General features: G+C 45.1%; 1 protein-coding gene across 2 annotated transcripts in view; it reads left to right on the top strand.

Moving 5' to 3' along the window:
* The first annotated feature begins 1094 nt into the window (after positions 1-1094).
* PAFAH1B1 (platelet activating factor acetylhydrolase 1b regulatory subunit 1) overlaps positions 1095-13241 on the top strand; it is a 62306-nt gene continuing 50159 nt past the window's right edge. The window contains exon 1 of one of the 2 annotated variants that reach the window (XM_041001339.1): positions 1095-1502. The gene's annotated coding sequence lies outside the window, so the exon portion shown is untranslated. The remainder of the gene's footprint in view (positions 1503-13241) is intronic. The other variant, XM_041001342.1, reaches the window with a different exon arrangement.

Raw genomic sequence — 13241 nt, 5'->3', positions numbered from 1 at the left:
ATGGAACAGCTCCCCTCTAACTCTTGAAAACCCTGTTCGTCGTATGTTACAGAGAGGAAAGCAAGGCAGAAGAGGAGTGGTAATTCTCCCAGGGTAACACTTTTGGAAAGCGATCCTACCAGGATTCACACCTAAGTTGCCCCTTTCCTTATCTCAGTAGCTTCCCAGAGGCAGGAGACTCTAGGTGCTGACCTATGTAAAGGCAGTCATCAACTTAAGCCCACTCCGGTTCAGGAAGCGTTTCCTTGGATAACACTAATTAATAATGAAATACTCTCATTCGTGCCTCTTATTAAAAAGAATATCCCATATTGAATTATTCAGAATCCCAAATCCAGCCTTTGACAAGTCAAGTGTGTGGCTGTATGGCATACACTGACTATAAATCCCCAGGACTTCTTTGTCATCAATATTTCAGCCCTTCATTTAGCACACACATACACGGACATCCTTTGCAGGGATAAAGTTCCAGGTCTTTCTTTGGGTGTCAGTTTCGAGACTTCGAGAATCTCTGGCGTGTATGACTAAGGAAAAATAACAGCTGATTCACACCTAACAGTGAACCCTCTTAATTCATAATCTATAACAAAAACGAGGATACTTAAAACATTTCATTTGCCTTTTACCTTCAACAGCATTTCTTCCCAGGACAAGCTACCTCCTTACTGATTTGGGGAAATAATCTCGCAAGCCGCGGGCCGAAAGGGCGACCATTCGTCGCGGGCTCTGCTGCTGTCCACCCGGCCGGGCGGCCTGGGATGCCCGGGATGTCTCCGGGTCCCTGCGGTGCCCGAGGCGGGGGGCGCGACAACGCCGCAGGAGGCCCAGAGCAGGGCGGGAGACGAGCAGGGCCAGCGCCGGGGAGCTGGGGGGGGCTTCAACAGTGACACGAGTGGGAAACAAGGGGGCCTCTCCCCCGGGCTCACACAGGCGTTAAGAGCGACGCCCGGCGCGCCCAGCCGCTCGCCCGCAAGGCGGAAGGCGGCGCGGCCCAGGGCCCGGCCCGGCGCATGCGCACACCCCTCCTCCGCTCCCCTCCCTCTTCCTGGCGGGTCTTGGGGCGGCGGCGGCGGCGGCGGCGGCGCGGTGACGTCAGGGCGTTGGGGCAGCTCCTGTGACAGACGGAGCTGGAGCGGCGGGGCGGCGGCGGAGTCCGGCGGCCGAGATAGCGAGTGAGCGAGCGAGCGAGCGAGGCAGCAGCGACCCGGGGAGGGGGGCTAGGAAGAGAAGGAAGGGAGCGCTCGGGCGCGAGAGAAACCACCACCACCGCCACCACTACCGCCACGAACGCCGGGCTGCAGCTCGAGCCCCGGAACGGCTGAGGAGCCCGCCCGCTCCCCTCCCCCGCCCCTCCCGGGGCCCGGGCCCAGCGCGCCATCCTCCCCCTCCCTCCTTCCCTCCCTCCCTCCTTCCTCCCTTCCCTCTCCCTGCCCCCCTCCCCCGCCGGTGGATGGGAGTGAAGGACGGAAGAGGCCCTGCGGAGGCGGCGGTGCAGCGCTCCGGTAAGGCGGCGACACGCTCGGTGCGCCCTCCTCCCCTCGTCTCTCCGTCCACACCCGCGCTCGGGCGGCGGGCTGCGGGGCCGCGGCCCCGGCGGGCCTGACGATGTGGCTGCGCCGGTCCCCTCCCTCCCGTTCTCCCCTCCCCCCTGCCGCCGCCGCCGCCTCCTCCTCCTCCTCCTCCTCCTTCTTCTTCTCCTCTCCTCGCTCTCAAAATGGCGGCCGCGACGGCCGTTGAGTGAGCGCCCGGGGAGGAGGGGGGCGCCGACCGCCGAGGGCGCTGGCCTGGCTCGCGGCCTCCGCAGCCCGGGCCCCGGCTGGGTGTGGGGGGAGATGCCGGGGCCGACGCGGTCCGCGCGGGCCTGCCGGAGCACCTCTCCACCCTCGGTGACTTAGCAAGAAAAAAAGTATTCTTGCAAGTAGGAAGGGCGTGGGGAAGCAAGCAGGTCTCTCTCTCTCTCTCTCTCTCTCTCTCGCTGTTGTGATCTTGGGTTTCCTCCCGCCGGGGCCAGCTCCGCAGTCCCCTTCCACCCCACCCGCGGCTGTCGGGGCCCCTGCGGGCGTTCCGTCCCCGACCTGTCCTTCTGTTTAGGATGTGGGCTAGGCTGCACAGAGCACGGTCCTCTGAGCGAGGGCGGTGGTCCAGCCCAGCCCCCCGAGTCAGCCTGGGCTCCCCTTTTTCTGCTCTCCTGGCTCCACCGAGGCGAGCAGCCTCTTGATGTTGTGAAGCCGGAGCTTGGCGGCCCTGGTCCCTTTCCCCTCCATCGAATCCCTCCACTCGCTTTTAAAGAAAGCGCAGTGCCTCCCAGGTGAGAAAAAGCCTTGGGGGCAGGTTTGGACTCTGCTTCTCCCATCGTGAAGGTGGAGACTGGAGATTTTCAGCATCTGAGAGAGGAGAGCGCAAGGTGCTTTATGTGTCATTCCGCCTTTCTTCAGTGACTTAGCAAGAACTCGGGAGGAAGGCAGGGCTCAGCGTGGGGTTCTCGTTTGGATCGGTCCTTGGGTGGAGACAGGGCGCTTTGGAGCAGAAGGACCCGGGTTGTGGTCGCGTTCTCAATGGGCGATGTCACGCCAAGGTCCCCCCTCCTCCTTTCCTTGAGAGGCAATCAGGAGAAAAGGAGGAGATTACGGTTATTCCCAGCTCTGCGTTAAGCACATCACCCTGAGATTCGTAATGTTTTGAAACCAAAAAAATTACGCCGTTTTTGGCCGTCCTGATTTTTGTCGGGGGTGATTTGTTTTGTGTGAATTTCTTTTTGAGGCTTCGGCGGAGGAGGCAGTGCTTCGGCCTTTCGAACCAGTAATAATGTCATCCCTCCCTTTTGCCACTGTAGTGTTTGCTGCACCCCCACTCCCGCAGCAGAGCTTGATTGCTGCGGCGGGGGGGGGGTGTTCAATGTCTTAAATCAAGAATATTTCCTGCTTGGGTATGTTGGAGGTGATATATCGAATATAAAAAGCTTTTTACTTAAAAAAATTTTGGTTAGGTTCAAAGACATTGCCTAGTTTTTAGTCTTTTCGTGGGTGCTTTTTCAGGATACAATTTTGCAAAATAATTGGCAGTTGCAAATTGCAGTTTTTCATTAAAGCAGGAGTATGAATGATCATTGTTTGAATGTTCACAGGGGAGGATCTCCTGAAACATTTATAACTTCTGGGTGTTTTTAGAATCCAAGAAAGGAACCCAATTCTCCATATTACATATTTCCATATGTATGGATTTTGGTGGAGCATGCTCCATTTGGTGTTTCTCCCCAAGTCCTTTTATATATATATAAAAAAATAGACTAATGTTTGTGGATGCTGTGGCCAGCCATTGAGCTAAGACTGGGTGGGGTACAGGAGCAGAAGCTGTGAAATGCTGGATTGCCCTTTCAGAGCATCTCCCTCTCGCTCATGTTCTGTAAGGTTGTTTGATATCATTTGTTGCTAAAACAAAGGCGTTTCTGTTTTGTAAGTCTTAAAAATCTCATGTTATCTAATTATTTTTTTCCAAGATGGTCTTTGAATGAATGGGTTAACAATCCATGTCCCTGCCCTAAAGCAGGCATTTATTGTCTATATATTTGCTTATATGTGTGTATATGCAATTATGGATGAAGATATATACACACATACTGACTTTTTTTTATTGTTCTAGTCAAATAAGTAAAAAATTCACGAATACTAGCAATCTTGGGAAGCAGCAGGGGGTGTATTGCAAAAATCTAGTAAGATTACTGCAGGTGTTTTCTTTATAGTTTGTATTGAAACGGTACATCTACTTGTGATTTTCCTAATAATGAGCATCAAAGATGAGAAAAAATTTTGACATTAAAGCCCTCTATATAGGCCTCTTTTCTTGCGTTGGTCCTTTTTTGTGAGATACTAGCATAAAAGAGTGGGTCACATACGGAGACATTTTCACAAGAATTTCAGATTCATGTGGCAAATGATGAGCCTTAAGAAAGTTTGTTAATGTATGATATTATTTTTATGTTCCTGTTCTTTTTGATGTGGTTAGAGTAGAAGGATGGGGAGAGTTGAGTAAGGTTGGGAATGATAATCTACTGTTTCTGACATGTCCCTTTCCCTCTAGTATTGGTGGAGATAAAGGCACACTGACTGGTAATTTTTCAGTTTTTCAAATAATTTGACTTGAGAACTTAAGTTTATTTATATTCAGCATATTCAATATATTATATTCAGTATATTTATTTATATTTGCAAGACATGATGGAGTTTTTTTCCCTCAATTTGGAGCTTAGATTTTTTTAAAAGATGCTTTTCTTTTTAAAATTGGAAAATCAGATATAGAGAGGAGGAAGGAGAGAGAGAGGAAGATCTTCCGTCCATTGATTCACTCCCCAAGCAGCCACAAAAGCCAGAGCTGAGCTGATCCAAAGCCAGGAGCCAGGAGCCTCTTCAGGGTCTCGCACATGGGTGCAGGGTCCCAAGGCATTGGGCTGTCCTCAACTGCTTTCCCAGGCCACAAGCAGGGAGCTGGATGGGAAGTGGAGCAGCGGGATACGAATCTGCACTTATATGGGATCCTGGAACGTGTAAGACAAGGACTTTAGCCACTAGGCTACTGTGCTGGGCCTTTGGAGCTTAGTTTTTAAAATTCTTTATAACCCTGTATTTGTAAAACTTTAGCTTCATTTTTAAGAGAATTATTTGTACTTATTTTTGCAATTAAAATATCTAGCATATCAGATTTAGAGATGTTTATGCAAAGAAAAAGGATAATGTTTGGTTTGCTAACTAGAATATCCATTTTCCATTGTCTATATTATTTTTTAAAGCTATGAGAATGTTTTCAGTTATCTTAATAGATTTATAGGCACACAAAATTATATATACACATGTATATATACCATTGTATGGCTTAAAATAGGAGAACCATGACCTTGTTATTCGCGTTATTCAGTTTATCATTTTAAACTTTGAGGCTGTGGAAGTTATCAACATTCAGCTGGAAAAAGCTTTAAAAATACAAAGCAGAATGAATGTTATAGTTCTTTTATTGAGTTTGAAGTTCCACTTTTTCTAGAGGTACTTGGCTCAAGTTGGTTTTAAACCAAGTTGGACATGTGTGCTTCTGGTCCTAAAGGAGGTGTTTTTATGTGCCTTGAAGTTTGTCTTACGAAGATATTTCGTTATGACAGGTAACCTGCTTATGTATTTTGGGAAGAAATGGTTTGAAGTGGAAATTCTCTGCCAATGTTCTTATGTCTTCCAAAATATTGTTTTTGTAAACTGAGTTCATTTAAAATAAAATTAGTGGCACACAGATCCAAGGAAAAGAAGCTGAAGTACTTTCAATTCTTAAAGACACCTAGCTGTGAATTGAATTCTAGGTGTTGAGGGCCCAAGCCTTGTGAGCAGCCTGTACTTGGTGAGAGAGAGCTGCTGCATTATATAAGCCTGGGAGTTAACTGCAGTGAAGGTGTCTTGGATTGTTGCAGCTTTGCTGCTGTTTTGGTATGGCATTTTTGCTAGTCGTTTAAATGGAATCTTAGAGTTTTTTTTTTGTTTGTTTGTTTTTTAGTAGAGGTTTCTTTTTTATTTTTATTGGAAAGTCACATACATAGAGGAGGTGAGACAGAGAGGAAGATCTGTCCGACGATTTGCTCCCCCATGTGGCTGCAATGGCCAGAGCTGAGCCGATCCGAAGCCAGGAGCCCGGAGCCCCTTCCAGGTCTCCCACATAGGTGCAGGGTCTCAAGGCTTTGGGCCGTCCTCGACTGCTTTCCCAGGCCACAAGCAGGGAGCTGGATGGGAAGTGGAGCTGCTGGAATTAGAACCAGTGCCCTTATGGCATCCCAGCGCATGCAAGGCGAGGACTTTAGCCGTTAGGCTACCGTGCCGGCTGTGCCTGGAACCCTAGATTTTTCTCTCGTATAATTTTTATCCTTGGCCTGGCGTTATACATGCTAATTGAGATTTCTGACACGCCTTATTCTCATTAGTTACAGACATAAGTGCTTATTGTTTTGATATATTTTCTGAAGTTGGTGGTCTTTGATGGCAACTTAGCTCTTTAGGACGAATCTGTGGATTTGTTAGAGGTAGTTCTGCAGAGGCATTCCCTGAAATATTGTCATTTAACATTGTTGTCGTTTCTCTGGAACTTTGTGAATAACTGAACTTGATGCTCATTTGGCTTAGTTCTGTCATCTACTTTAAAAAATATGTTGATACTATTATTTCTTTTCTTACAGTCATATCTTAGTGGCTAGACTAAGGCAGTCACTGTGTAACTTGGGTATGTCATTGCAGGATCGTTCTTTTTTATGGTTGTTGACTTTTGTCTTTGTTAATTTTTGTCTTTTTTCAAATGGTGACAGTACGGCCTGAATCATTTAAATTGCCATTTATTAACACTTGCTCTTTGTATGTTGTTGATTATTTTCCATGAATAAGGTCTTAAACATTTAAGTAAGGAACTGAGAAAATGCCTAATTTTGTTTACAGAAGTATTAACAAGTAAGTAAATACTAGTTATGTTTGATTGAAATTCACAGTTATATGAAAGGAAAATACTTTGTAATAGTTAATTGTTGATCTCTTGAGAATTAAGGGAATGAGGGAAGAGTGTTTAGACTTCTGTAGAGATTTTGTGTTGGCCTAGGGAGCAAGGTTACACTTGCACACGATTCGCAACTATCAACAGAGAACTAACCCAAGTGGACACATTTGCCACTTTTTTTTTTAACATTTATTTATTTATTTATTTATGTTTTTTATTGGAAAGGCAGATGTACAGAAAGAAGGAGAGACAGAAAATTATTCCGTCAGTGATACACTCCCCTAGTGGTAGTAGCAACGTTTGGAGCTAAGCCAGGAGTCCGGAGCTTCCTCCAGGTCTCCCACAAGGGTGCAGGGTCCCAAGGTTTTGGGCCGTCCTTGACTGCTTTTCCAGGCCACAAGCAGGGAGCTAGATGGGAAGTGGAGCAGCCAGGATACGAAACTGCACTTACATGGGATCCTGGAACATGTAAGACAAGCACTTAAGCCACTAGGCTAACTGCGCCAGGCCACAATACATTTTTTTTTTAAAAAATAAAATATTTTATTGAAAAGGCAGATTTACAGAGAGAAGGAGAGACAAAGACAAAATCTACCATCTGCTGTTTCTCTCCCACAATGGCCAAAGAAGAACCGATCCAAAGTCAGGAGCTTCTTCTGGATCTCCCACATGGGTGCAGGGGCCCAAACACTTGGGTCCTCTGCTAATTTCCATGCAGGGAGCTAGATTGAAGTCGGACAGCTGGGACACTAACTGAGCCTATGCCCATCTTTCCACATTTTTATTTTGTTAGAACCGTGCTGACTACAAAAGAAGGAGGGTGAAGATAAGAGTGTAGCAGAGAGGGGGAGATTGATGATGAAATTTAGTTTTTTTAAATAAAGACTTATTTTAATTGTAAAGGCAGATTTTCATAGAAGAATGACAGGGAAAGATCTTTCTGCTGGTTCACTCCCCAAGTAGCTGCAGTGGCCAAAGCTGAGCTGATCCAAAGCCAGGAGCTTCTTTCAGGTTTCCCATGTAGGTGCAGAGTCCCAAGGCTTTAGGCAATCCTCCTCTGCTTTTGCAGACCACAAGCAGAGAGCTAGATGGGAAATGGAGCAGCCAGGACACAAGCTGGTGCCCATATGTGATGCCAGTGCTTGAAGGGGGCGGATTATCCAATTGAGTCATTGTGCTCTGCTTCAGATTGATTTTCCTATCAGCTGGTGGGCTCTGTGAGCAGGAGAGATAGATGAGATTGATTTTCTATCAGTTGGTTGGTTGATTCCCCAAATGCCCACAACATGACTGAGCTGCTTTGAAGCTAGCAGCCAGGAATTCCATCCGGGTCTCCTGAGCGTGGGTGGCAGGGACTCAAGTACTTGAGCCATCATCTGCTGTCTGCCTGGTGCGGTGGCAGCCAGCAGAGGCAGGACTCCATCCTGGACAGTCTGACGTGGGATGTGGGCATCCCAAACGGAGCTTAACTTGCTATGCTGAAACGTCCATTCTTGTTAGTTTAGGTTTGTGGTGGTGGATTTTGTTTTAAGTTTTATTTATTTGAAAGAGTTACAGAGAGGGCGAGACAGAAGTCTTCCATCCCTGGTTCATTTCCCAGATGATTGCAATGGCCAGGGCTTTGACTAGGTTGAAGCCAGGAGCTAGAAGTTTCATCCAGGTCTTCCACATGGGTTGCAGGGGCTGACACACATGGGGCATTGTCTCTGCTTTTCCCAGGCCATTTGCTTCCAGCTCTATTGTAAGAGGAGCAGCCAGAGTTTGAACTGACACTGAAGCATATGTGATGCAGGCTAGTTGTACCACTGTGTCAGCCCCAGCTTAGTTTTTAAGAATATGAAAGGACCTGGTGCAATGGCGCAGTGGTTAAGATCCTCGCCTTGCACGCCCGGGATCCCATATGGGTGCCGGTTCTATCCCGGCAGCCCTGCTTCCCATCCAGCTCCCTCCCTGTGGCCCGGGAAAGCAGACGAGGACGGCCCAAAGCCTTGGGACCCTGCACCCGTGTGGGAGACCTGGAAGAGGCTCCTGGCTTTGGATCAGCATAGCATCGGCCGTTGCGCTCACTTGGGGAGTGCATCATCGGACGGAAGATCTTCCTGTCTGTCTCTCCTCTCTGTATATCCGCCTTTCCAATAAAAAAAAATAATAAAAATAAATCTTTTAAAAAAAAAGAATATGAAAAGGCTGTAACGTTCTTAGATAAAATCAAGTGAGCTATTGAGTATAACAATATATTAGTAGTTTAGATTGTCAATTTAACCGCACAGTTTATTAGTGAAATTCAGTGTGCCTTGGGCAAGAGCCTCAGTTTCCTTTTGTATATGTGAGCAGCACCTAAATGGGGTGCTAGTGTCAAAGTTACAATGCTGGTCCTGGGATGCTTTTTAAAAATAGTTTTTTTTTTTTTTTTGTTAAGGTTTATGTATTTTTATTCAAAAGATTTACAGAAACGAAGAGACTTCCATCCACTGGTTCACTTCCCGTGTGACTACAGTAGCCAGATCTGGGCCAGGTTAAAGCCAGGAGCCAGGAACTTCTGGGTCTCCAATATAGATGCAGAGGCCCAAATGTTTGTTCTGTGCTCACTGCTCTCCTGGGCACATTAGCAGGGAGCTGGATCAGAAGTAGAGCAGCTGGGACTGGCTCTGGTGTGGGTTGAGGTTCCTGTTTCTAGACTGGTTAACCTTTTTATTTTAAAGATCCATTTATTTTTATTTGAAAGATTTACAGAAAGAGAAGATCTTTGATCCTCTGGCTCACTCCCTAAGTGGCCACAATGGGCAGAAATGAGCTAATCTGAAGCCATGAGTCAGTAGTCTCTTCTGTGTCTGCCACGTTGGTGCAGCATCCCAAGGACTGGGGTCATCCTCTACTGCTTTCCATAAGCAGAAAGCTGGATGGGAAGTGGAGCCACCAGAACACATACCAGTGCTGCTAGAGAATGCTGCTGGCACAGGGTGATGAATTAGTCTAATTAGCCAGCTTAAATTTTTTCTTTTCTCTGGGCTATTGTTGTAGTGTGTAGGAATTACAGCCACTACCTGTGATGCCAGTATCCCATATGGGTGCCATTGCAAGTCTTGGTTGCACCACTTCTAATCCAGCTTCCTGCTAACGCATCTCAGAAAGTATTGGAGGATAGTGGAGTGTTTGGGTCTGTGTACCTGTGAGGGAGACCCAAATGGGGCTCCTGGCTTTGACCTGGCCCAGCCCTGGTCATAAGGCCATTTGGGGAAGTGAACAGCAGGCGGGAGATCTCTCTATGTCTCTCCTGTATCTCTGTAACTTTGACTTTCAGAGTAAATGCATCTTTTAAAAAATATTGTCATTTTAATTTTTATTAAAAGGAGGTCAAAACTAGATTAGACTTTGAGCTTGAATTTGAATTTTTCTTGATTATTTAAATGATTATGTGAATAAAAAATTCAGTGTACTTCTGATATTTTGTATCTGAGTCCTGAGTTAAGGTATATGTTGTATATGGGATCTGTCAGGTTATTTATAGGGCCCATCAGAAAATTTCATACTTGAACTGAATCTAGAAGAATGAATTGAAGTGGACATGGGAAAGGTCATTTTTGGTAGGAGGGAAACACCCTGAGGGTACTTGAGTTTGCAAAAAACTAGAACTAGAAGAATGAATCTAGGGTTGGTGTTGATACGTAGTTGGGTAAGTCACCGCCTGGGACGTTGATTTCCCAGGGGTGCTGGCTGCTCCCTGTTAAAGGGCTTGAGAAAGCCACAGAAGATGGCTTAAATCCCTGGGCCCCTGCCACCACGTGAGAGATCCAGATGAAGCTCGTGACTTCTGCCTGGTTCAGCCGTAGTCGATGTGGGGAGTGAACCAGTTGGTGGAAGATCTCTGTTAACTCTGCCTTTGAGGTGCAGTGAATTAATCCTTTAGGAAAATATGGATTCATTTTGTACAAAAAGATATTTCTATATTCATGAATACATGTTGATGAAACACATTTTTGCACCAAATAAGCTTGTAATTTTATTTTTCCCACAGTCTTCTAGGATTTTTTTTTTTAATTGGAAATGCAGATGTACAAAGAGACAGAAAAATCTTCTGTCCCCATATGACTGGATTGATGAGCCACTCTGAAACCAGGAGCCAGGATCTTCTTGCTGGTCTCCCATATGGGTGCTGAGGCCCAAGGACCTGAGTCATCCTCCACTGCTTTTTCAGGCCATATGTAGGGAGCTGGATTGTAAATAGAGCAGCTGTGTTATGAATTGGTACCTGTATGGGATGCGGGCACAAAAGGTGGAGGCTTAGCCTACTATGTCATAGTTTCAGCCCCCACAGACTCTGTAATACTCTTGCACACAGGCAAAAACCAAGAGAAATCATTTTGTAATTGCTGATAAGTACTTTCTGATAGAGGATTACAAAATATGTGTCTAGAGAGACAACTTGTGAGAATATTTGATTGTGTTTGCATTTTGGAAATCATTAAACAGTTTGAAACAAGTATTTATGATTGGATGAGAAATGCACATTGGAGTTAAGATGTGTTCTGGGAAGAATAGTAAGTTGCTGAAATAAGAGAGATAATGAAATCTGTTGACTAGGAGAAAGACTTAGGGGCTAGAATTGTGAGTAAATAATGTGATTGGGAAGTTTAGAAATTTTAGGCTTGTAGGTTAAATGAGGACTTGATGTCATCAACCCTAGGAGAGAACAAGAGGGAGGGATGGTTTGTGAACCACCGTCCTTTTTTTTTTTTAAGATTTATTTTATTTTCAAAGATTTATTTTTATTGATAAGTCAGATATACAGAGAGGAGGAGAGACAGAGAGGAAGATCTTCCATTGATGATTCACTCCCCAAGTGACCGCAACGGCCGGAGTTGTGCCGATCTAAAGTCAGGAGCCAGGAACTTTTTCCAGGTTTCCCACTCGGGTCCGGAGTCCCAAGGCTTTGGGTCGTCCTCGACTGCTTTCCCGGGCCACAAGCAGGGAGTTGGATGGGAAATGGAGCTGCCGGGATTAGAACCAGCTCCCATATGGGATCCTGGTGCGTTCAAGGTGAGGACTTTAGCCACTAGGCCATGGCACTGGGCCCAAAGAAATAAATCTAAAATAAATATACAGGGAATGATATGATAGCTCAACAGGTTAATTGTGTAACTGTTAAGTGCTGGCATCCCATATGGGTGCCAGTTCATGTCCCAACTGTTCCACTCCATCCAGCTTCCTGCTTGTGGCCTGGAAAGACAGCAGAGGACAGCCCAAGGCCTTGGGACCCTGAACCTGAGTGGAAGACCTGGAAGAAGCGCCTAGATTGGCTCAGCTCCAGCTATGGTGGCCATTTGAAGAGTGAACCTGCAGATGGAAGATCTTTCTCCCCTTATCTCTGTAACTCTGCCTTTCAAATAAAAACAAAGCTTCAAAGAAACAAAACAGATCATTATGGCCCTTTAGTATCTCTTTCTAGTGCTATTCTTTTTCTCTACTCAATGGTAAATTTCCTGAATTTGTGTTTATTTTTTTGTTGTGTGTTTTTAAACTTATTCTGCACATGTATGTATCCATTAACAATATATAGTAATGGTGGGTTGTTGGAATTTACATTGATATTATCAGATTGTATATTCTACAACTTGATTTTTCCCACTGAATGTTTTCTAGATATGTTACTGATATATGCATATCTAGTTTGCCTTATGTAATTTATCTGTTTATGTCTTTATGTCTAGACCACAGAAATGTATATTTATATTATTTTCAGCTTTTCACTATCAAATTGCTACAAAAAAAGATATTTGTGGTTGAGGTGGTGCAATTTGTTTTGGCATTGCAGTATTTATCTTCAGGCTAATTAAATGTTTGTACTTTAGCAGTGTTTTTTCTTTTGCATAAGGAGAATGACCAGTATTGTTTGTATTAATCTAGAGCATAAATTCCTCAATTTTGTTCAGTTTTTGTTCAGTTTCCCTTTCCTCTCTTTCCCTCTCCTTCCCTGCCCTTCCTTTTCCTTCCCTAAGATTATTTGTTTACTTATTAAAAGGTTGAGTGAAGACGGTGGGAGACACGGAGAACCAGGTCTTTGTTTCTGGTTCATTTCTTAAATGACTGCAACACCAAGGGGTTGAGTTAGACTGAAGCCACGAGCCACAACTGCATTAAGTGGAGTGGCTGGGACTTGAACCAGTTTTCCACTGTGGGATGCCAGTATTCACGTGGTCATTTAACTCTTGTAACACCGACTCCTGTTTTCTTTAGTTCTTTAGCCATTCAAATAACCCATACTTAATACCTACCAGGGGTTAAATATTGTTATCCTACAGGCAGAGTTTAATGTATAAATATATTTCTCTTGGCTTTGCATACTTTTTTGAGTCAACGTTTAAAAATTAGCTATTTTGAATAAAGTCTGTTTTTGAATTATACTAAAATATTAGAAGTTCTGGCAACAGTGGGGCTCACATTTTCCTACGGCAACAGTTGGCTCTCACTAAGGCACAGCTGCTTGCCTTTAAGTGGGCATAAGCTCTCTGATGAAACAAGTTCCTACCACTCCCCGTTGATGTGCCTTATTGCCCTTATGCTCTTGTTTATAATAAATATGTCTCTTGATTTTTCTGTCAGAAGTGAAAAGTATAACTAGACAATTGCAGGTTGATATGTTTTTAGAAAAATTCATTTGTTTTTATTGGAAAGGCAGATTTACAGAGAGAAGCTACAAAGAAAAGATGGGGAGTGGCGCAGTCAGGACACAA

The sequence above is a fragment of the Ochotona curzoniae genome, unplaced genomic scaffold (genome assembly GCF_017591425.1).
Source record: "Ochotona curzoniae isolate NIBS_2020 unplaced genomic scaffold, NIBS_Ocur_1.0 scaffold_2453, whole genome shotgun sequence".
NCBI classification, from domain to species: domain Eukaryota; kingdom Metazoa; phylum Chordata; class Mammalia; order Lagomorpha; family Ochotonidae; genus Ochotona; species Ochotona curzoniae.
This window is presented reverse-complemented; position numbering and strand designations above follow the sequence as displayed.